General features: G+C 45.2%; 1 protein-coding gene across 7 annotated transcripts in view; it reads right to left on the bottom strand.

Moving 5' to 3' along the window:
* HLCS (holocarboxylase synthetase) overlaps window positions 1-26,159 on the bottom strand; it is a 194,909-nt gene that overhangs the window by 131,956 nt on the left and 36,794 nt on the right. The gene's annotated exons all lie outside the window — the stretch shown is intronic.

Here is a 26,159-nt window from a genome sequence, read left to right as displayed (position 1 = left end):
AATTCAATGAATGAAACTTTAAAACTCATTTTCATTTTGCAGAAAACAGAGAAGACAAAGGAACCAGTTAAATGACTTCAGAAGGAAGAAATTAGAAGAAATCCAGAAAGTGACACACTTTACAAAACAGGAATCTTCAACAAGCCAATGTTATGGGCGGGAATGACCTGATCGAGACGAGAAGGGGCTTTTAAAGATATAATCAAACACAATGACTGCTGCTTCATTAGATTCTGGTTTGAACAAACTTGTTGGAAAAGATATTTTGAGACAATTAGGAAATTTGAATATGGACAATATGTATTAGATAACAAAAAAGAACTGTCAGTTTTAGAAAATGGTACTGTGGTGATATAGGAAATCGTCCTTCATGTCAGAAATGTACACATGTCATGGTATCTGTCATTACACCCACAGTAGAGGAGCAAGTACGTCAAAATGCTGACGATCGTTGAATTTACATAATGGGTATTTGGGTACATGCAACACTATTCTCTCTAGTCTTCTAAATGTTTGAAAACTGTCATAATTAAAGTGGAAAAAAAAAAAACCCTAACCGTAAAATAAACATCAGCTATTATAAAATAACAGAGTCAACTAAAACATGTTGGCAATGCCTTCATTCGCAAAGCTTACGGAACGCCCCTCGTACAGCGGGTGTTCTCGGGGGCGCAGAGGGTGCAGCAATGGACACAGGGGCTGGGGTCCCTGCCCACAGAGCGTTCATGGTTCAGTGTGGGTGTCAGAGGATAAAACATCCTCAGCACAAGACTCAGAATGTTAGGCAGGCCTAAGTGCCCAGGAGAAAACTACTAGGCAGAGGACAGGGGTGAGAAGTGCTGGAGGCAAGTCATTTTGGGGTGGGGGAGAGGGGGCACCCATGGAGGAGTGACGTTTAAGGAGAGACTTGGAGGAAAGAAGGGAGGGCGTGCAGGAATACAATTTTATAATCATGTCATTTGAATTTATTTACACAGAGGGATTTATGGATTAATGACATAGAGCCAGGGACGTAGAGCGAGCAGGGGAGGACGAGCAATTGCTGGGGGGGGGGAGCGATGCTCACACCAGCAGAGCCCCCAGGGCCACAGTGAGAACTGGGGCTTTCACACCAGGACAGGACGGAGCCCTGGAGGGTTTCCGGGAGCAGAGTGAGGGGACCTAAGTCCATGACAGCAGGGTCACTCCACACTGAGGGCCGGGTGGAGAGCAGACGGAGGGAGCAAACAAGTGGAAGCTGAGACCACTTATGAAGACACATAAATTGCCCGGGAGGCAGGCGACAGGGCCTGTACCACGTGACAGCGGGCCCGGTGAGAAGGGATGGGGTTCTGCATATGTACCCGGAAGCAGACGCTGTAAGATGTGCTGACAGATCATACCAGGGGTGTCAGAGGAGGGGAGGAACCACAAACAACCCCGAGATTTGTGGCCTAAGCACCTGAAGGTTGGGGCTGCTGCTGGAAATACCGAGGGAGGAGCAGGTTTGGAGAGGAAGAGCAACGAGGGGTAGCGGACGTCGGGAGTGCAGGGGTCACGTCCATGTACAGATATGAATTTGGGGATCACCAGATGACAGGTGATCATCTGAAGCCAGGAGACAGGCTGAGAGCGAGGAGGGAGTGACAGATGATGAAGGGAAAGGTGGTGTTGGTTTTCTGGGGCTGCCACAGCCAAATGCTACAAACTATGTGGCTTAGAACAACACAACCGTATTCTCCCAGTTCTGGAGGCCAGAGGTCAGGGGTCACGGTGCCATCAGGGCCACACGCACTTTTATGGTGCTCTAAGCCTCTCACCCAGCTTCTGGTGTTGCCGGCATCTCTTGGCCACCATCGTCACACAGCCTTCTTCCCTCCGTGTATCTACGTCTTTTGTCCTCTGCTTAGGACACCAGTCACACTGGATCGGGGCCCACCCTAATGACCTCATGCTAACTTGATCATCTGCAAAGACCCAATTTCCAAATAAAGCCACATTCACAGGTTCCGGGGCTTAGGACTTCAACGTATCTTTCTGGGGGACACAATTCATCCCACAACAGGGATCAATGCTTAGGTGTCAGGCAGATGAGGAAGAGTCTGCAAAGGAGACTGAGAAGGCAGAAAGGAAATCGTGCATGTGTAGGTGTGTAAAGTGGGGAAGTGACCTAGGAGTCACGTGCCGTGCAGTCCTGCGGGCACGAGAAGGCAGGAAGGTGACGACCGGGCAGTCAAAAGAGGCTTGACGGGAATGGTGGATGGAGAGAACGTGCAGACCCAAGGACAAAACGCTGTTAAGGAGTTGCCTCTAAAGAGAAAAAAAGAATGGGCAGTGTGCTAGAGGGAGAAATGGAGCCAAAACAGTTTGGTCTGGTCTGGTTTGGTTTGGTGAAATAACAACATGTCTTTCTGTTATATGAATGGTCCTATCGAGAAAAAAACAAGAGGAGAACAGGTGAGGGTGGGACCTACGCTCAAGCAGAGCCATCGGCCGAGGGAGCCGCGCTGCTCCCCCACCGGGATGGCCAGGGCTCCCGTGCCCTCTGGGACACCCCGCGCTGCTCCACCATCAGGATGGCCAGGGCTCCCGTGCCCTCTGGGACACCCCGCGCTGCTCCCCGACCGGGATGGCCAGGGCTCCTATGCCCTCTGGGACACCCCGCGCTGCTCCCCGACCGGGATGGCCAGGGCTCCCGTGCCCTCTGGGACACCCCGCGCTGCTCCACCATCGGGATGGCCAGGGCTCCCGTGCCCTCTGGGACACCCCGCGCTGCTTCCCCACTGGGTCACAGCTCTCTCTTGCCCCTTGCTGGCCGCACAGCCCTCTAGGACAGCCCTGGGCACTGACCTACGCGGCCACCACCCTGCTCCAAGGCCACGTGGCCGGGGGAGTCCTGGTGCTGGGGGCTGATGACATCATCTTCTGATTCCTTCTATTTTCTCAATAGACAGGAAGCAAGATTGTTAGCTAAGAACGAAAAAGGAGGAAGGAGGTGTTGGAGGTTTGGGAAGGGAAAGTGAGAAAATGAAGGAAGCAGGGAAAATAGTATGAGGACCAGGAAGCATTCAGGCTCCACCTAAGCTTAGAGATTCTGAAGTTAGATAAGCAGTTGGCACAGTTTTGTGTTTTTGTGCAGCCACGCTCAGCGACGCAGCTCTGCAGCATGGGTCTGGAGAAGGCAGAGGTGTGTAAATAAAGCAGCGATGTGACTGACCCACTCCACACGAGGCACTGACGGAGACAGAAATAAAGGGACGGTCCTGGCCTAAGAGCCCAGCCCGGTGGGGAGAAGAGTGAGGGCAGCACCTCTGACAAAACAGGGTGGGACAAGGCCAGAGGGAGGAGACAAGTGCCACTTGAGGAGTGCACAACAGGAGGTGATCCTGCCTGAACAGCCACCAGAAAAGACATCGGAGGAGGTCAAACTGACATGAGCTACCACAAGCTATGCTGTATCCTGCACACGTGCTAACTTTCCATCTTTGCACAAAAAACTAAGATGAATTTTCAATGGAATAGTCCCTGTTCATGGTTATTTCTTGGCTATGCGCTCTCCTAGAGGTTAAGAACACAGAATTAGTAAGTAACACACAAAGGTAATGGGCTGAGTGTTGCTGCCCCCCCTCCACAAATTCATATGTTGAAATCCTAATCCCCAAGGTGATGGCATTTGGAGTTGGGGCCTTTGGGAGCGGATTAGATCATGAGGGTGGGGCCCTCGTGAAGGAGCCTGGTGCCTTCACAAAGCCACCCAGAACGCTCCCTTGCCCTCTTGCCGAGGACACAACAGAAAGACGGCCATCTATTCCCCAGTAGAGGACCCTCACCAGAACCAACGATGCTGGCTTCCTGATTGCGGACTTCCAGGCTCCAGAAGTGTGAGAAGTAAGTGTCTGTTGTTCATAAGCTGCCCCGGTCTGTGCTAGTCTGTTGTAGCAGTCTGAATTGACAATGACACCCCCAAACCTCAAATCTGGCCGTTAGTTATAACCACCTCTGCTCCTTAAACTTTGGTCAACACCCTCCAGGCATAGAGGTAACAGATATGAATTCCTTTCATCACATTTCCCAGGACAGCTGGATGTCACAAGAAGCTTCTCAACTGCAGTTTTCATTAACGCAAGCAGAGAGTTAAGTGGTTATTCAGCAGGGGTAGGCAATGTAAATGAATCCCCCATTCAAAGCCAGTGAAAACCAGGATGAAGCCAAAAGGACACAGCTAGCACTCGGTGGGAATTCCAAACCCGAATAAAGCAGGGACTCTCCTCTGGAGTGAATTATCCAACGGGCCATGCGCAAGTCATTCATCTAAGAAATATGTATGGAGCATTTCCTGTGTCTCAGAAAGAGTGCCACAGTGGGAAGAGAGGAGGAAACACCAACATACATACACCCAACTACAAGAGTACGACAAGTGCTAAGAGAATTCACTCAAAAAATTCACATATACACTTCCCTTCGGCGAAGAGGGTCAACCCGACTCGCCAAAGTTAATCACCCATCCTTACTGGCATAAAAGTTGGGAGCCAGATTCTCAAGGAATTACATTATCTCTGCTATGTCTATTAATTACTAAAGTGATACTCCCAATTATTTGTTTTAGAAAACAATACTTAGCGATGCACAAATATGCAAAATAAATTAAAATTGACGAAAGCAAGGCACACGTTTTCTTTTTTTTCTTATACATCTTTCAAGACTTACTCAAAGCCAAAAAGTTACTCAGAACAAACAGAAACTGAAAGATATAAGATAAGACCTGGAGGGGCCAGCCCGGTGGCTCAGGCGGTTAGAGCTCCATGCTCCTAACTCCAAAGGCTGCTGGTTCAATTCCTACATGGGCCAGTGGGCTCTCAACCACAAGGTTGCTGGTTCAATTCCTCGAGTCCCGCAAGGGATGGTGGGCTCCGCCCCCTGCAACTAAGATTGAACACAGCACCTTGAGCTGAGCTGCCTCCCGGATGGCTCAGTTGGTTGGAGCACAGGCTCTCAACCACAAGGTTGCCGGTTCGATTCCTTGACTCCCAGAAGGGATGGTGGGCAGCGCCCCCTGCAACTAAAATTGAACACGGCACCTTGAGCTGAGCTGCTGCTGAGCTCCCCAATGGCTCAGTTGGTTGGAGCGTGTCCTCTCATCCACGAGGTTGCCGGTTCGACTCCCACAAGGGATGGTGGGCTGCGACCCCTGCAACTAGCAACGGCAACTGGACCTGGAGCTGAGCTGCGCCCTCCATAACTAAGATTGAAAGGACAACAACTTGACTTGGGAGAAAAAAAAAAATCGTGGAAGTACACACTGTTCCTCAATAAAGTCCTGTTCCCCTTCCCCAATTAAAAAAAAAAAAAAAAAGATAAGACCTGGAATCTCTTAAGAAATATACCCATATACTATACATAATTTCCCTAACTATTTATATTCACTATAGTCAAATGCAACTTTAAGCCATCAAGTAAAACTGAGTACACAGGGGAAGTATTTAGGCTCTCCCACCTCCATTACCCCTGGACAAGAGAATAAAATTATGTTTGCAAGCAATAGCAGAATTCCTACCTGTTTGATGCAAATCTGCCTGATACGTCCTCTCAAATGCACTCAAGGTACAACAATGACTTAAGAGCCACACCAGTAGCTGATGTCACATGTAGGGAAAAGGAACAAGTCATGATTCTTGGGTTAACTCTACTAATGACCACTAAGGGAGTGTAGAAATGCTCTTGAAGAAAAAAGTTTGCATTACATCTATCAAGGCAAATGGGGCTGCCATAAGGAGTATTACCCAACCCCCCGCCCCAAATCTACCTAAGTCTTTGAACCCAACTACCAGAACATAGCTGAAATGTCACTTCTTTAGGGCAGACTTCTCTGACCCACAGCCTGTCCCAGTCTGGGTTGAACTCTCTTTCATAAACTCTTAATGACTTTATAGCACTTATCAAATTGTAATTCTGTAATGTGTTTAACCATTTATCCAATGGCCCCACTATCTTGCTACAATGCAAGCCCCATGCAGTCAGCGAATGCATGTTCCTGTCTTGTTCCCAACTGTACCCATGGCACCAGCTGCCAGGTCTGGCAAATAGTGCATGATTAATAAGCATTCACCATATAAATGCATGTCAAATTCTTTACCAAGAAAACTCCACAAGTAACATATGTATATGTATGTATGCATATCAAGAGGTAAAGCCCCCCAAAATGCCAACAATAAGAGATGGTCTTGATATGGATACATAAGCATCAAAAAGAAATCTGAAATCTTTGAAGTCAAATCAGTCTTCCTGAAAACAAATCAACTGCTATCAAATTCCACCCCAATGAAATTCATAAAAACCTTCTAATTAATGTTGTTTTTTTAACATTTGAACTTCAAGAATTTAGTATTTACCTTTCTCTAAGATTTCAGGCTAATTAAGTACAATTTAGGTGGAACCAAAAACTGAGTGTTTTATAGTCACATAGCCTTTCTGACTTAGCCACAGCACTAGGGAAACACTAGTCATTCTCAAGAAAGGTGACTGTCCCTTTGTTTCTTATTGGGACATGTTGCACACAACATGAAAACCCCAAGGAATCTACTAAAAAAGTACCAGGACTAGTAAGTGAGTTTTGCAAGGCTGCAAACTACAAGGTCAATATACAAAAATTGGGTGTATTTCTATATACACAAAAATTGGTGTATTTCTATATACCACCCATGAATATTTGGAGTCTGAATTATTTGAAAATACCATTTTAATAGATCTGAAACACTTAGGAATAAATTAAACAAAACATGTACACTGAAAACTACAAAACACTACTGAATTAAAAATTAAAGAAGCCCTAAATAATTGAAGAGATATACCATGTTCATGGATCAGAAGACCAAATACTGTCAAGATGTCAATTCTTCTCCAAATTGGGAGTCAATGCAATCCCAATCAAAATCCTAGCAGGCTTTTTTTTTTTTTTTTTTTTTTTTGGTAGAAATTGATAAGCTGATTCTAAAACTCATACAGTAATAGAAAAGACCTAGAATGACCAAAACAATTTTGGGAAGAAAAAAGTTGGAAGACTTACATTACCTGATTTCAAGACTTATTATAAAACTGCAATAATCGACAGTATGGTACTGGCGTACACACGAATAGATTACTGAAATAGAATAATGCCCACAAATAGGCCCACACATATATGTCCCACTGATTTTCAACAAAAGTGCCAAGGTAATTCACTTGCAAAGAGGATCATCTTTTCAATACATAGTGCTGAAACAATTGCACGTTCATATGCAAAAAAAAACACAACAAAAAACAACCCTTCACCCTTACTTTGAAAGTATATAAAAAATAACTTGAAATGAATCATAGACCTAAATGTAAAACTATGAAACTTCAAAAATAAAATGTTGGAGAAAAACTTTCTGACCTTGGAATAAAGCTTTTCTCAGTTAGAATAAAAAGAGTATGAACCATAAAAGAAAAAAATGATAAACTGAACCTCAAAAAAAACTTAAGAACTGCTACTCTTCAAGAGATAATGTTAAGAAAAATGAAAAGATAAACAATAGAGTGAGAGAAACTGCTCTCAGCACACTCATATCTAACAAAGGACTTGTATCCAGAATATAAAAAGAATTCTTAAAACAGAATTATAAGAAAACAAACAATTCAACTGTCTGTTTGAAAAGGTTTGAACAGACACTACCCAAATGAAAACATCAGAAAATACTCAGCGTCATTTGTCACCAGGGAAACACAAATTAAAATGATGATGAGATACCACTACACGCCTGCTAAAATTTTGATTTCTGACAATATCTAGTGTTGGCAAATAATGTGACGTAACTAGAACTCTTGGTGGGGATATAAAAATGGTACAATAATTTTGGAAAACTGGCAGTTTCTTATCAAATTAAACATACACTTGCCATATGATCCAGAAATTCTATTCCTAGATATTTATTCGAGCAAAATAAAAACACACGTCCACACAAAGATTTGTACATGAATGGTCATAGCAACTTTACTCATAATAGCCAAAAAACAAAAGCAAACCGCCCAAATGTCCACTAACAGGTGAGTGGATAAATATGTATGGCATGTCCACACAATGGGACAGGATTCAGGAATAAAAAGGAATGAATGACTCATACTGTGTTTCCCCGAAAATAAGACCCAGCCAATTAGCTCTAATGTATCTAATGTATCTTTTTATATTATATTATATTATATTATATTATATTATATTATATTATATTATATTATATTATATTATATAATACAGGGTCTTATAGTAAAATAAGACCAGGTCTTATATTAATTTTTGCTCCAAAAGACACATTAGAGCTGATTGTCCAGCTAGGTCTTATTTTCGGGGAAACACAGTATATGCAACAACATGGATGAATCTCAAAAACACAATACTGATTAAAACAAAAAGAAGACACAGAAGAGTATATACTGTATGATTCAATTTAGATGCAAGTCCAGAAAAGACCAATCTAATGGATAATAGGAGAACGCAGGTCAGTAATTGCCTGAGGCTGGGCTTGGGGTGGGAGAGTGGGCAAGGACTGACAGAGAAAGAGAAGAAGGGAGTCTTGTGAGATATTAGAAATGTTCTCTGTCCTGATTTTAATGGTAGCTACTTGGGGGCATATATGTTTATCAAACTCTACACCAAATATAAATCATACCTAATGTTGATTTTTTTTAAGACATGCAAATAGCAAGAAGCTCGTGCAACACTGAACAATAACTAAACTCCATGACACTCTGTTCACTTAGGTCCAAAAGAACACCTGTATCCCAACTCCTGAAGAAATGAATGCTTAAGTTTACATTTGGTGCAAATACACAGACGTGGCTGCTCTAGGGTTAGCTAACATATTGTAACATATGCGACAGGGGGCACAAGTAAGATCAGAGACGTCCAGCAGGCTGTCCAGTCACATGAGGGCCATTCCACCCCGTCACTCATCTCATCTCCTAGATAAGTCCATGTCACAAGATTCAACACTAGGTACCATATAGCCATAGCTCTGATCCAGCGTTGGAGTCAAACTATGTATTTACCATCTCTGATGTGTGTTTTGGTCCTCCTCTTCCCAAGAAACACCAAACAACTGATCTTATCCTATAAAGTTTTTCTATCTCAGAGACACATTTGCCTCATTGTAAATAATCAGATTAGTTGTGCTTCAGTCATAACATTGTAAGTTGCTAGGCAACCACAAGTGTATAAATCAGAAAATGAATCCACAGAGACATGGAATACAAGCTGTTTTTATGGGTGTCTCATTCTCAGTTAGACAGTCTCAAGGAAACAGGAGTAGACACTCTTCTACTCTCGTGGCATGAAACAACCCCCTTCTCACGACAGATATTTTACAAACGGAATAGTCACAGCCCATTTCACGTTAACTCAGTGTCTTCACACATGTGATAAGGACACACAGCCTCACTGATCTTTATAATCAAAAGATGATGCTCCCGAAAGGGCAGGACTGACCTCTTCTAAGGTGGGGATCGCTCAGGTGCCCTGATGCTTTTAGTCCAAGCGTCAGGACAGAGCAGAGCACAGCACCAGGCAGGATTTGGAATGTGCGCCTCCTCGTCTGACTGTCCCCTGCACGGGCCGATGCTTCTGTCGCAGCCCCGCTGGCCCACTGCAGTCTGACCAGTCCGATTCCCCCTTTGACCGCACTGCATCCCAGCCTGGGCACCCATGGCCCCCGCATTCCTGCTTCCCACCCACCCCAAGCACTGTCACCCAAGCGCGAATGGACCCGGTGGGCTTCTAGCCTCAGGGACACACTGCTAAAACCAGTCCATCCCGACGGGTCAACCATCACCAACGGATACCCATGGGCCAAAATGAACCCAGGGACATGTTTTAATTGGCCTACCTATTCGGAATTAGTTGTAACACTTAAAAATTAGGACATTTCACATCAAATTTCTTGCTGCTTTTGGAGAAATGAAAACTCCTTCCCACATGGCAGTAACTGGCTGGGGCCCAGGAGCACGGCCCTCATTACTTGGGGACACACTCTCCAGCTGGACTCTTGTGTGCCACCACCTCTTCCGCCCCTGGGCATCCAGGGCGGACGCCACTCATCTGGGCCCTGATAGCAAGTCTGGCACCAACCACCCCGACCTCCCGTGGGGCCCTTGATGATATTTCTTCCCAGTTCAGTCTAGCTTAACTCATCGGAGGGACTCTAGTGCCTCTCCAAAAAGCAGGGGTCCAATTTGGCAATTCCTCAAGAAGTTAAACAGAGAATGAACACAGGACCCAGCAATTCCCAGGAATGTACCCAAAAGAACTGAAAGCAGGGACTCGAGCAGATCCACGCACACTCACGTTCATAGCATCATCGCTCACAACAGCCGAAAGGTAGAAACAGCCCAGGTGTGGACAGGTGAATGGATAAACAACATATGGTATATCTGCAGGACTAATTCTTCAACCATAAAAAGGAATAACGTTCTGATAAATGCTACCATATGAATGGACCTCGAACACATCATGCTAAGTGCAACAGGCCAGACACCAAAAGACACATACTGTCTGATTCCACTTATATGAGGTCTCTGCAATAGGCTTATTCAAAGAAACAGAAAGTAGAACAGAGGTTTCCAGGGGCTGGGGGAAGAGAAAAACAGAGAAAAATGGGGAGTTATTGATTATTGTGTACAGTGTCTCTATGAATGGAAATTAAAGTTTTGGAAATAGATAATTCACACATGATTGTGAATGAAATTAACACCATTGAATTGTACACTTAAAAAAGATTAAAATAGCAAACTTTGTTACATGTATTTTACCACAATTTTTTTAAAAGAGAGAGAGAAGGGGTCAAGGTCTGAACCCCTTTCTCCCAGAAGCTCCCTGTCCTCTTGCAATCAGTCCACTGACCCTCATCGAATCACCCTACATACACAGAGGCAATGGAGGGGCAGCCCGTGTAGCACCCCCAGGGGTCTTACTATGCTTTCCTCAGGGTTCCTCCTTGCCTAACCTGCAAATCACCAAGAGAGGCCACTCACGTGACTTCTCAGAACAAGTCTTTCTCCGAGTGACTTTCCACTGAGATGGAGGAGGGATTGGCAATGACTCTTGCTAAGTGACATTAAGTTCGCTTTCATCAGACAGTAGACCAGGTCTGTGGTATGAAAACTGCTATGTGCTGCACACCCACTCCACGTGGGGAGCTGTGCTGGGTGCTTCCAGCCCCGGAGCCCAACCCTCACTCAGCGAGAACACGTCTGCCCTAGAACACCATCCACCTGGAGGAAAGAGGGCCTCCAAAGGCACGATGGTGCCCACACCACCCAGGAAGTCGGAGCTGGGACTGGAACCCACGAAACCCAATCTGTCCAGCTGCCAAATCCTCGCTCTCATTCCTATCCCACAGTCCTCGGCAGGAAGACCTAACCCAGAAGGAAGCAATGTAGCAAATGTCGGTTTACTGTCATCAAAACACCAGAGGCATCACAAATAAAAATACAAACTCAATATACTATGCAACTCTGAAATAGTGATAAAATAGATGTGTGGCTTGGAGCTGGGAGGGTGAGAGGGAGAAGGGGTGCAGGCAGGGGTGGGAGGGAGAAGGGGCACAGGCAGGGGAGGGAGTAAAGCGTCTGGTAAGAGACACTTAAATTTGAAGCTTGGGTCTATCATTAACCAAATATTTGTGTCTACTTAGGCAAGCCTGTAAGGGGACATTTTCACAGAGACACAAAGTTGCATCACTTAGGTGAGTTTCCACTCGCCACTCTCTGGTGTCAGCCAGAAAGATGGCATATTCAACAAGATTCAACGGAAGGGTTACTTAAGGGAGTTACGGGCAGAATTAGGAGAGTCAAAAAGCAGAGATGGGGAAGCACCCGGGCCAGCGAGAGGCCTCAAGGTGCAAGACAACAGAGACACCCACAGGGGCGTAAGCCCAGAGGGCAGAGCAAAGAGAAAATCGGTCCTCCTTTCTCACTTCCTGCCAGTGCAACCTTGTGGCAGAGAACAACCAGAGCCCAGGAAGGGGCAGAGAACAAGGGGACGGGTAACCTGGACAGCGGCCAGCACACCTGCTGGGAGAGAGCCCCAGGCTGCTGGCAGCTGGCGGAGGGGGCTCACTGAGGTGGCTGCCTCTCGCAGGCCAGCCCTGAAGCACCAGGGGACCTCACATCCTGGTCCTTCAGTGGTGACCACTGCAGCTCCGAAGGATTTACAGCAGATGGTATGTAACTCTGATGAACAGGAGCTCCTCACAAGCTGAGCTCGTCACAGTCATTTGTAGGTCCCCATGCCTGGGACAGAGTAGGCACTCAATAAACGTCTGTTAAACTGTATTCCTTTTATTATGTAAAGGTATCGCTCAGGCTGAGGCTCTGAAAGGCCATGGATTTACTGCATTTTTTGTTACCTGCCAACTAGCGAAAGAGCACAAAAGGCTGGGTGGACCCATAAAACAGAGGTAATGAATAAGTCATTTCTAACAAGGCTGGTTTTATAGGCATCACACCTCCGCTGGGCCAAATGGGCTCATTTTAGAGGTGAAATCTATTCTGCAAGTGTGGAGACCAAAAGAAAGCCATGGACGGCACTAAAAGAAAGGGAGGCTTTACGGGTCGGGGCTCCACCATGGCTTCTCCAGGAGAGGCGCTAACTTCCACCGACGGGGCTTGGGGGTTTGGGTTCAACATCCGTAGAAGTCTCCAGGGCCTTCATTAAGGCTGCCTGTGTAAAACGCCCGCCATTTGTCCCAGGCCAACACAAACAGGCTCCTGACGTGGCGTGGGAAGCCAAAAAGGCTCTGCGTTGTGAGCCCCGGCTGCGAGCGGGACACCAGGGGGCTCGCCCTGGGGTGGCGCGTCCCGTCCGGCTGACACGTGCACACACACAGACGTGTCCACACCGCCACCCTGCTGAGCGGGCAGCAGGCCTGGAGCGCCAGGCCGGCACAGATTTTGAGGACGTCACAAGGCCCCACCGTCCTAAACTATTTGCCCCTCATCTGTTAGCCTGGCCTTGCCCCTCTGGGGAGCTGTGTGGGGGACAGGAGATCCCAGCTCAGACTCAGGTCACCAGCTCTGCTACCTACCAGCTGGGAGGTGCTGCCTGCTCTGGGCCTTGGTGGCTTCAGTTCTAAAACGAGAAAACGGGAACATCCTCTCTTTCTCTTATTTAACATTCAGAAGTCAGCTTCAAGATTCAATGTTTAGCCCCAAATGTTTAATTCTTGGTTAAAACCACAAGAACACCACCTCTAGGGTTCCAATATTAAAGTATACATGTTACCTGAAAAGAAAGGAGTAGCCAGTTTGAAGAGGATTCGGAGAAAGCCGAGAGCTTTCTATCTAGTCCAGTTATTTCAGCAAAGCTTCATTTGTTCAACGGGCAGCCACCATGACACTCTGGACAATTCTGAGACTACCAGGGAACCCCACATTGGTGGGGAGCCGGGGAGGAGCGTAGGGCCCCATCATAAGTGCAAAAAGAGGGCAGACCTACATCAAGCATTCCAAGGAGAGGGTCTGAGAGGCCCGTGTTTCAGAAAGTACAGAAAGGACTGTGTGCTTATGGGAGCAGCTGACTGACCAGCAGGCCATGGGTAGAGTTTCCAAACTGCAAAGCACGTTACTAAAAGATAAAACCCTTCCCACTTTCTCCTGACACTCCATCTTGTCAGTTTTCCGCAGGCACATCAACAGCTGATTCTTTTCAACTGTTTAACATGGTTGTTGACCAAATCCCCATTGTACCTGAATAAAGGGTGAGTGAGTGAGCCGGACCGGCAGCCAGTGCGAACTGGGTGGGCCACTGAGTGCGGCCTGTCCCCCGAGGCCCCTCACGTCTCTCAGACACAGGAGCGGAGGAAGCGTTTCACAACACATTAATGGGAAAAGCCAAAACGCTTTGTAAGTGTCCAAACAGAAATGCCCTCACTAAATGCCTACTATGGGCAAAACACTGGAAAAGTGATACAAAGATTAACAACATATGGTCCTGGCCTTCCAGTGATCTTGAATTACAGTTGAATGGGGCAGACAGATACATAAATAATACAACAGCATGTGTACACTACTTACAGTCTACAAAAAAAAAAAACATTCTTAAGGAAGAGAGCAATCAGATCTAGGGTTCCAAGTCACAAGACGTGGGTTAGAAAGCTGAAAGAAAAATTGTAAATCCTGTAACTCGTGACGTGAGCATCGGTGCGATTTTCGTCAATCGGGGTAGAAACCCTTTGTTGGGGATAAAAGATCAACTAGTTGTCCTCATAGCATATGGTTCAAAGATGTGTTGTGTTCTATAGTTTAAGGACTTCTAAAATATATTATACTGTCAGAATTGTATACGTGCTGGCCGATGGGAAGACCGGATGCCCCCACACCCCGGGAGGGTGATGACCAGCCATCCAGAACCATTACAAACCAGTCTCTACTGGTTTGACTTCAAATAAACAAGCCCAGGGCCACATGGAAACGACCACCACTCTCCCGCCAACTCATAGGAGCAAAACTGCCGAAGGCTCATGCTCTCATAAAGAACTTACGGAAAGTTCTATGCTTTGTGTTTTACATAAAGGCAATAACATATGCATCTTTTAAAACAACCAAACCCGCTTTATAAAAATGCGACAAAATGTTAACCAGGGGTGAATCCAGGTGTAGGTTACGTAGGATTTGTGTATTATTCTTTTACCCTTTCTAAGATTTTAATTTTTTTTTAAATAAAAAGTTGGGAGGAAATGAAGGGATTTGCTCCAGAAACTCTAAGTCCCCTGCCAGCTCTGACATTCGCTGTAGGTTTTTGTCCTGCTGTTAATCCTGGAATCATCAAAGACACAGTTTTTGTAATAAAAAAATATATACCGGGGGTGCCAAAAAAATGTATACACATGGACACTTTGATCAACATTGCTCAAGCAGTAGTTTGCCGTAATCAGAAGTGTCTGGACGCTGATGGCAACCACTTTGAGCACCTCTTGTAATTGCAGAAGTCAAACATGACTTGTATTCATCTTTTGTTATCGGTATATATTGAATATTACAATTAATACAGTTTTCCTTTCTTAATATGTGTGTACATTTTTTGGCACCCTCTGTATATATATCAAAAAACAAAACCACCCAGAACACCTTTTAGCGTTTCACATCTCAGTTCAGCATGACCCTTTGTGTTGTCTGCATTCGGACAGGGTTGCTAAGGCCACTGCAGGCAAGAACACCGCCCTAAAAACCCCGAATTGGATCACCAAGGCCCCTTCCTCCAGAGGCCCGGATGCTGAACAGTCCAAACGCAGGAAGTACTTTCCCCAAGCACAAACCCCAGTGCGTTTCATGAAGCTTTTCAGTATGTGTGGAATCAGTGTATTAATAACAGCTTATTGGCACTGAATGAAAAACACACAAGTCTTAATCTTAGGTCTTGAATTGTCTCCAGGTTCTACGTAATACCTGGCTGCAAGGAATAGAGCCATGAGCATGCTTGGTGACTGGAGCTGTGGAGTGAGACCTGGGGTTTGAAACCAGGATTGGTAGCTTAACAAAATTTACTGGTTGTAGAAAAAGTAAACTTGCCTCTGGGGAGGTGAGCTCAGCCTCACCATTCTGACAGCAGCCCCTGGTGGCCAGTTTAGTAAAAAGTGTTGGCTCTGATGCTGAAAGTTCTGACCTTGACTTAATGAAGGTTGCTGCAAGCAGACAGGCCATTCTAGGTAACAGCTCGGGGGTGACTGGGAAGCAGCAAAAATCCAAACTACGATGCACCTTTGAATCACATAAATACCGAGTCATTAGGGTACTTGCCTTTTGCATTTAAAAAAAAAGCAGTACTGTCTTTCAAAAAAATAAAATTTATTTTAAAAGGGCAAGATTATAATACAAAGCAGATAATACTTACCTTAGTTTGAAAGTGCTTTGTTCCTTAATTGTGTACAAAACCTTTAAATATTCAAGGAGCCCGGATTCCTACACAAAATAAAGCGTGTTTTGTCGACTTCTTTACACAGCTCCACCAGACACATACCAAATGCTGGGAATGCCCACTGTTATATAAGGAATATGGCAGAAACTTCTAGAAAATGCTGCTATCACTTATTCAGAGAACAAAATCAAACAGTCAAGACTGCACCATATGGCAGGCACTTCTAGAAAATGCTGCTATCATTCACTCAGAGAATAAAATAAAACAGTGAAGACTGTGAGGCCTGATTTCTAGTGCCACAGGTTCACGCCATTTCACGGGATATAAATAGAAGAATGTTCAGAGGCCGACAGTTGGTTTCAAAGGCAGACAACCACAAGGAGAAGCCGCAGCTTCAAGCCAACTTCTTCATTAAGGTGCACTCTGTCCTCAGCCACGAGAACAATCTGGAAACAATCTGCTGGGCAGCTGCTCTCATCAACAAACTGTTTATTGTAAGAAAGTGGCTGGGTCAAAGGCTAAACATCAACCCGAACCGAAAGCATATATGGAGCAAAAATCAATCCCGCCTCTGCTACAGAAACCCAGGGCTGTGCGTGTGGAGAAGGGAGGGCGAGGAACTCAGGTTTGGCTTTACATGGGCGAGAGTCAGGACAAAACTTCAACATGCAGGGTGTGTTTTACATGTTCTTACAAATGGTTATTTGTTGCTATTTTCAGAATAGCCAAATATCGGGAGCAAAAATATGGCATTTCAAAGGAGGCACAGAAATCAACTTTCCAAATCACTTCCCCCCAAAAGTTACAATGCTTCCTTCTTGCACTTTTATAAAGGAACGGACACGTACACACAACGCACGGATGATACAGCCCATCTTTAAATACGCCTGATTAGAAACTGGAACTCTGACTGAGTGAGAGACTGTGTGAGGGAATTGTTTTCTTTTAGGTGTGACGGTGGTATTTGGGTTATGTTTTTAAACAGCACTCTTATCTTTTAGAGACACATACTAAAATATTTACAGATGGAAGATCTGATCTGAGATTTGCTTCAAAATAATACAGAAAAGAGGAGTGGGTAGGAATAGTTGAAATAAGGCCAGAATGGAAAACTATGAAGCAGGGCGACGAGTACATAGGGGTTCATGATATCATTCTGTTTCTATCTTTTGTATATTTGAAATTTCCTACGAAACATTTTCTTTCACTTGTGCGTACAGTTCAACAGTTACTATGAATGAATAAAAAACGTTTTCTTAAATATAAGAAAAGTATTAACCTACCAATGCAAATTCATTAATTCTCCATGAGGGCACATATACTACAGTATTGCCAGGTGTCCAACACGACTGTTTGCGAGCAATGTGTGAAATATAGGTGTTAGATTCTGAGTCCCACTCTGGAGAAGTAGCAAGAGATGTTCCGTGATTTCCCACTGCATGTGTGATCCGCAAGCCCGAATCTGTCAGAAACTGTACCGCACAGTGTATGTATGCCGTGGGTGAACTGCATTACGGAGCATGAAAACATACGTGAGCTGGTGGGAAAAGCCTACTGACATAAATAAGGGGCGCCGTGTTTTTAAAACAGCCAATGTAACATACAAACTTTGAAATCGCAACTTGTTTGTAACTTTGAGTCTGCTATGTATTGCACTGATAATTCTTAACAGGAAAATTTATTTGCGAAAGAGCCTGAAATAAAATAAAGCAGAAAGTAAAACTTTCTTCATTGTGCTTAAATTAACTGGGAAAAGGAACTAATGATTTCAAACGGTTCCAGCATAAAAATGAAAATGTTTATAATCAGAAATTCTTACCAAAAAAAAGAATCTAAAGGAACTATTTAAAAAGTTTTAAAAAAAAATTGTTGGATTTTTTTGTTTTTTTCATCTAATTGCTTTTCTGGGACCAGCATAAATACTGCAGAGGCTGGAAAAGATGTGAAGGGTCATCTCATCTACCTTCCCCCACGAGAATAGAGATGGTTTGGTAATGAGAATTCAGTAACAGCGGGCTGTCCTTTAAAAAGCCATCTTCTGTGACGAGCCCATTTGGCCAACCTGAGTCCACACCTAATCCCACCATCACGGAAGGAAAATACACACAAAGAAGAGAATGCTTCAAAATTACAGACCTTGGACCTTTAAAGCATTTTATGGACTAAACAGTCAAATAGAAACATAAATCGTCATGTATAGCGAAGCTGACTATTTAAAGCAAAACTCGAGTAATAGCCCTGGCAACTCTAGGCTGAAAGATGAAAGTGTCTGGATGTTTCCCACTCCCACCCCCCACCCCCAAAATGAACCATCATTTTTTCAATTTAGGAAACCACAGTTTAATGTTTTCTTTTAAAAGACATATTTCCGTATTTACTGACATTGAAAACAGGAAAGGAGGATTAGTGGTTGTATCATTCAATCATTGTAATAACTGCTGTATGTAGGATCCAGCTTTGCTCAAAGACAAGAAAACAACTAGTCAAATGCTTTCCTATGGCGCTGAGAATCAAAGCTGTACAAGTTTTCTAAGGAGAATATTCACTTTTAATTTTAATTTTTCAAACTTTTACTTTGCCTGCAGGAGGCAAGTAGGTGTAAACTAAATGTTTTTACAGTTCAGGGCTCGGGAAAGACATGTGGTTTGAGAGACTGACAAATAGTTCGGTGCTGCGTCCATTTCAAATCTGGCAATCCCGCTGACTGGTGATAGTCCCTGCCAGTTCAGCGTCACAGGATTCTATTTAGAATTTGAATTTAAATCTTGAATTTAAATCTTGGGGTGTGGGTGCTAACGTAATTTATCTCTTCACCCATAACCCCTATCTCCCCACACTTGGACCGACAGACACAGGAGACACACAGATCTTCCACCCATATAACAAAATTACGTTGTCCATTTGCATGTGTTGGTGGGAGAGTGGGTTTCCTTTTGTAACAGAAATCTCTAGATATTATACCCTGAGTCTGCCTCATCCTCGGCGGCAAATGGGAAAAAGCCCTCTCCCCAGAGGAAGGTTCTATTTCAGCAATCCTACAGTGTTTTCTTGAAGGGTTAGTTAAAACAAACATGTGAATGTATATATTTTTAATTCACATGTTAAAATTGTAAAGACTCAAATACCACTAAAATATATCCATTAAAACCAATGTTCTAAAGACTAAGCTGTTTTCATTTAAATCCATGTTCCTCAATTGATCAAATAGGGTTTGACCTCTAGAATTTTTCCTGAGGAAGAGCATCTCCAAGAACCAAAATTACAGCCCGTAACTCCAATGTCTCTTCCACTGATCACACTATTAAACTGAGGCCTAAGGAAAATTTCAGAAAGAAAACTCCAACACAAGCAGTGGGTTGGTGTAGAAGCGACTAGAAATGTACAGTACCTGGAAGGCTGTGTGTGGCCAGTCGGCACAGCAGCTTCTGGAAAGATGCACCTGCTGAGAGGCAGCTATGGGGGGCCCGAAACAAGAATAAAACTCAGAAAGTGATTCACCTTGTCTTCCTGTCTCCAAGAGAAACAGAATGATGGACAGACAGACGGACTGACCTGGGCTGAGTTTTCCTGCTGCCATGCTGGCCTGCTTGCACGAGGAAGCCACAGAAACCTCCATCTGGACTGACCCAGCCCACCGCTGAGACCGGGCATGGCCACACCACCAGTCTGGTACCTGCCCAGGCCAGGGAAACAGGCATTACACACCAGGCGGGGCCACAAATTGCCTGTCAGTCTTGAAACCCCGAAACACGGTAAACATTTTTTCAGGAGGGCCCAATTCTCGGAGCAGCGTTCCCAAATTATTAGCATGAATGGAAAGACAATGTGGCCTCTCCCCCAACGATACTTCACATCCCCGAAAACTGAAGGACGACCCTGATTGAACAGTGTTCAGGTCTCAGACCCCGGCATTCCTGAACCGACACGGCAGCTGCAGCATCGGGAGAAGCACCATGCAGGGATTCGGCTGTTATCTCGGGCAGCTGGCCGCCATGCCCAGCGCAACCCCGGCCCTCGGCTGTGCACCTGACCACAAGGTGCAGGCCCTTCGATCAGGCCCTCGGACCTGGTACCGGTGTGACCTTATTCCTTGGGGTGTCTTTTTTTGACTTGGGAGACAAAAATCTGCTCTTCAGAAACTGCAAGACTTCCCAGACAGCTTCAATCAACTTCCCCAGGAGCTAACGCCATACAGAATCCATACCCGCTCACACATGGCAGCTATTAGAGAGCTGGTGTAGAAGACAGAAAACATTTGGTCTTGAAGGATTTTTCATTCCAAAAGAGCCTGTTTCCCATGCACAAATCTGTGACTGCAAAGCGGTGGATATAAATAGTCTGAGGATATAAAACCGCCCTGCCTAGATAGCTGCTACCCCCAGAAAGAAACCGCTGGGAATGATGTGCTTATCACCAGAGACCCACTTACTCTGCCCCAGACGGCCAGCGAGAAAACCCAAACTCTAACTCCTCCAGTCAAAAGCAGAGAAAACCCAAACTGTAACACCTCCAGTCAAAAGCGGAAAACAACCAAGATGTGCTGCTATTTCCCACCACATATTATTAGTCTCTGCCTTGATTTTAGCCCGGAGGCATTAACTGTAAAGGAGCTGCTTTGAAACAATCTTGTGGAAACAAGAGTCAAAGAAGAATACAGTATGCACAGTAGCTGAAAAGCCTCTCCCCCAAAAAACAAAATAAAGGCAGCTAAGGAAAACACCCCGAGTGTCAATTGTTTTGCATTTCGATGTCAAAACCCATCATGTCACCTTTGCCACAGGTATTAAGGCTGATAACAAGAAGTCAGTTAAAACAAACAAAAAATTTCCAGTTTAGGTGAAGGGCGAAGGAAGAAAGAAAGGAGAGAGAGAGGTATATGAAAGACCCCTAAAAACATTCATAGCTATAAAAGCTTTTCAATGTTTGCTTTCATCTGCCAGCTGCTCCTTGGCTGGTGCCGTGTTGTAACACAGCCGCCAGGACACCACGTCAGCCACATGTCAAACGCTATTCAGGGCGCACCTGGAATTCTAACTTTCTCTCTAATTTGGATCTCTAAAAGTTGGTTTTTAAGCTGTATTTCAGAGTAACACTAGAAGTTTCCCTCACTGTATAGTCAAGCTTCAGAACCAGGATTAAGGGGTGGGGGGAGCATTCCATACCAAATACTAAGCTAAAAAAATGAAAAGCAAATATTTTTTTTAATTGGAGAATTCTAATTAACTCCACAACCCAGGCTGCTCTTCTGAGGGGTGAGGAGCCCTCCCCTGCCCCACCCCCTCCGCTCAGGGCTACTGTGGGACCAGATGAGATCATGACACACGTGAAGGCACTTGGTTAACTATAAAGCATGCCATGAAATGAGACATTATCTCTTGTTTTCTAGAAACTTCCGCAGCGAGGTCTCACACTTAGTTGGCGTGCGATGTTTGCTAAATGAAGTGGTCAGTAAAAGAAGGAGGAATAAAAACCATATGGGATGATTTAGGCTGTTTCTTCATAAAGCAACCAACATCAGATAAGTAACTGCCTGGGTGGATGAGCCTGTACAGGAATTTGCTGACACCTTTCCAAGTATCAAAGCCAGCGTTATCGACAATACCTTGTGGGTTGTTGTTTTTTTGGGGGGGAGGTACAGCAAAAGGTTTCATGGCAAATAATTTGGGGTTGAATCAGAACGCAATGGGATACTAGTTTTTGTTTTTAAGCATATATGATCCACCCCACAGCTCCCACACGACCACAGTTACGCGCACACAGCAGGGTGATTTGGGACCAGTTGCTTTCATAACAAACCCAGTTGTCACTTCTTGTTACAGTTACACCTTGACACCCCCCCCCCCCCCCCGGCAAAGGAACCACATACCCTCTAGCAGTACAGCTAGCAACATCCTGCCTGCTTCTCTCTCGGGTCGCCTCCACGTTTAGCCACCAGACGCAAGGAATGCCCCAGAGAACCCCTACTTTGGAGTTTCTGAAAGAACCCCGAGCTCCACAGACCGGACCGAAGCAGGGACACCCCAGGTTAAGGGGCCATGCCAAGCTCCCCAAAGTGGTGGTGCAGGCCCCCCCTCCTCCTGCAGCTGCTCTGGGGGATGGAAAGGGACCCGGCTCTGGGGGAGCGGGAGGCTGAGGGTGTCCTGCGTTCAGGTTCCCATCCTGGCCTGTCCACCAACCCCGCTGCCATCTCCCCGGCAGAGATCAAGACGGAAACGCAGCCCAGAAAAGGACATCAGAGGGTGAGTCTCTCAACTGGACTTCAGGTTCTGCAAGACAAAGTACCGTTTTTTTCTGTAAAATCAGGGCCACTCACAAACACACTCATGTCCACAGGGGACCTGTCTTCCTGCTAACTTCCCATCACCACCCGTGGCAGGAGGTCGGGGTAGGGGCCGCCCGGAACCTCGCTCCACAGAACCGGATGGTCCAGCATGTAGCTCCTGGAAGGAAGTTCTCTGCTTGAAAGGACTCACCGTGTGATGGCAGCGCACATGTGGTCCTCTGTGAGAAACAACAGTCCAAGGGGTTCTGTCCAGAAACTGCTACATCCAAGCAGGGGTGGAGCACCCCAATGAGGAGCCAGTAGAACCTTCCATCCACGGGCGCCGAGGGACAGCTGAGGCCCCAAGATGCACGCGTGTTAATGTGACAGCATCACATCACTTACTATCAATACCAATGCTTTTTAAATGATTAATATAGATGTCGAGCAGTAAATAAAACATCAATATCTAGAGGAGACTCCTTGCCTCTTATTCAAGGTTTGCCCATTTATGGAACGCCTTCCAAGTCTACTGACACAGAGTAACTTGCGTTTTTAATTTTTAATAACTGGTTTTCCTTGTTGTAACAATGATACATGTACATTATAGAAAATTTGGAAAATACAAAGAAAGCGTTAAAAGCTTATTAAAAACCACCCTTTAGCCCACCACCCAAAAACAAGCCCTATGTCTACATATACTGTACATCCTTCCAGGCTTTTTTCTAGGATATAGGTGCTCGTGTGTTTTATTGGTTCACTTTGACGTAGCCCCTCCCAGGAGCCCGAATGTCCCTCCTGCCCCTGGGAGGGTCTATGAAACAGGAAGACCCAGCTCAGGGAGGAAGTCCTGCTGGCCTACCAGACCTGCACCCAGGCAGAGCCCTGCTTCCTCTTCAGGTCACATGCGGTGATGCCATGATGTCATACGTGACTGGATTTTACAGCGGAAACCACGTGCGGCTGTGGTGTCTGGGTCTCAGAGCCACCCCTAGCAACCGCTAAGGCTCGACTGTACTTTGGGTGTGTTTTCAACTTGGATCGCCATGCTATTCTTTTTCATTCATATCACAGTAATATGGAAGCACATCGGTACCTCATAAATCTTCTGTGCTACAGGCTATAAAGAGCGAGTGTCTAGGCACCAAACTGTATAAACACAGCTGGTAAGCCGTAAAACTATTTAGATAACCAGTATGTATATTTTGTTCTTTCATATTCCATCCTGTAATAGTACCTAGTACAAGTAAATGTTTAATGAAAGATGAATATTATTAACTGTGACACTGAAATAATCTCTACAGAACCAAAACAAAGTGCCACCAGTATCACGGAAAACTACTAAATTATACTACGTGAAATTGATGTCGAGAGAAAAAAATTAAATGTCTGAACTACTTCACAGTTCCAGGGCGGCGTTCACCAGGCAGCCTAGCTCAGCAGCGACACCCTGTGGTGAGAGATCTTTGATCCCCAACAGCACAGAGTGTTTTTTGGAAGCAGAGAGCCAGCGCGGGCATCTGCAAGGCAGGTGACGAATACGGATGGGCCATGGATCTATCACATCACAGGATCCCAGGATGCCAAGGTCCTCTCCATGTAACTTAATTCCATGGGGACCAATGAGAAGGCAGCAGGAAAGAAAAAAGCAAATAGAAAGCATTCCAGTCCCCATCCATCATCTATATCTATAATTATTGAGTCACCGGCATTAATGACAAGAAGATGTTCTAACATGTCTCTTCTTTGGCATCAGAAGAATAGGAAGAATCACCCAGCTGCCCCCAGAAAGACTGTCACAGTGGGTAAGCAGCTACCTTCACACTCATTCTCATGAGAATCCTTTAGAGAACTTTATTCCAGGACAACAAACCCTAAATTCCTAAATTCTTACCTTTCCTCCAACGGCAGACACAAGTGCTCCGAGAGGAGTTACTGAGCACTAAGAAATGAGGGTATACACAACGGTCCTACACTCACTCGGTTCCTTGGGCTCCCAAAGTGGAACAGAATTCAGGGAGCAGCACTTGGAGGAGAAAGTAGCCCACAGTAGAGCTATCCAGGACCAGCCAGACCAAATGGAGGACCCAAAAAGAGAAATGAACATTGCTGAAAATTACTCTTTTTTCCAAAGTTAATACGTAATGAGGGCTTTGGTTGGCTTGGAGTCTGTGTGGAATATTTGTGTATGTGTATACAGAACAAATATCTGCTTTAATTTGTTCCAGCATTTCATTCTCATGGTTTGTGATTAGCGGTTACCAATCAATAGGGGGAAATGAATCCCCCACTTCCCCCCAGGCAGTTTTAGAAAACAGAAAAACAATAATATGAAGCTTCCTCTGTGTATTTTAATATAAAGAGATACCCGACACAAAGCGTTAGGTATCGCAGGTTACCCACCTTAAAGAAGACAGGAAAAGCCTTGAGTTCCAAACTTCTGCTCACAGAGAATACCTGAGGTGATCCTTTCTTCTCCACTGTTATGTGCAAGAGTCAGAAGGGGCAAGTCCCAAGACCAGCATGGTCAGAACTACAGGAAAGGTCAAGGGCTCGGTCAAGGGCAAGCATGGGTCTATCTCGTTCTCTGACCTTGGAGCAGACAGGCACCTCCTCCCATGTCCAGCCTCGGCCCTCCCCACGCAGGAAGGAGGGAGAGAGAAGGTCTGTGAGAGTGACAGTTACACACGTCTCCCCTGGGGACCAGCAGCCCCTACCCAGGTGGCTCTGCTCCATCCCTCCACAGGGAGGCCTGTTGGGGGGTCATCAATGAGAGTTGAAGCTCTGAGGACAAGCTTTATTTTGCTACTTTTTTGTAAGTCACCAGACAAAGGTGATGCTTTTTCTTGTATTAACTGAACACATAAACAGATAAATGACGTGGAGCTTTGATTTCCTGAGACGAAGGTGCAAACAAAAGTCAAACCATTAATGCTAAAGAGCACCCATTAAGAAGAATGCCAGCTGGCTAAACACTGTGTAATGAGAACGCAATAAAAGAATGTTTCTTAGATGAACAACAAAAAAAGCATCTATCGCTTTATTGTTAATTTTTAAAATTAAAAACATCTCTTATAGCACCAGGCACTTGTGAGAAACCTTAGCTGCTTGTAACTTACTCAACCTCCCAACGATCTAATGTTATTATGAATAGTCGGACTATCTTCTAAATAATACAATTCACACAGAACTGTCACGTCTCTCATCTAGTCCTCCCATATGCTATAAAATCTCCTAACCCTGCATGCTCCAGATTTCGTATCTGTCTCTTCCACATGAGCACAGCTCACTCGGAGCTCACAGCTCTACTCTGCTCCGCCCGCACACTCAGTGTGCTGAGAGACGGAGCAGACCCAAGCCGAGTTCCTCCTCTTCTGAAATGATGGCGTAGGAGGTGTGCTGTGTTCTTTTCAAGGGAAAACAGGTAAGTTTGGTGTTTCGAGTCACCTGGGCTATTAGGCATCTGCTGAATCTGCACAGTTATGTCCCTCAACTCACCAATTTCCCTATTTAGGAGAGAACAGAAACAGGCCCACAAAATAATTTGCCACAATTAATAAGAAATTGACAGCTTGGCAAAGCAAAGGGATTAGCAAGAAGACACACTTGGAGAATCTGGAAAACTGCCCAAACCAGGTATCAACCAGAGGCATCAAACGCAAACACAAGGCCAGGAAAATTCCCACATACACCCCCACCTCAATAGGCATTATCCCCGTTAGACACAACTAAAATGTATCAACTGAAATCCAGAGCCCGCTTCGCCACAAGATGGCAGACGTGAGCACAAATGAAACAAAACGGGATTTTCCCTTCCAAAGGTTTGCAGAGAAAGGCCCAAATCAAAACAAAGGGTTTTCATCCCAAAAGCAAATACACTCCTGACACATAAAACAGTGACCTTTTTCCCCCAAAAGTGGGAAGGACCCGAACCTTAAGACATAACACCTTCTAAACATTAGTAGTCTTCATTCCCCTGTCTTTCACACAAACACCAAA

Source organism: Rhinolophus sinicus, chromosome 17 (assembly GCF_057876585.1).
Source record: "Rhinolophus sinicus isolate RSI-liver-muscle chromosome 17, RSI-T2T, whole genome shotgun sequence".
Classification (NCBI taxonomy): Eukaryota; Metazoa; Chordata; class Mammalia; order Chiroptera; family Rhinolophidae; genus Rhinolophus; species Rhinolophus sinicus.
This window is presented reverse-complemented; position numbering and strand designations above follow the sequence as displayed.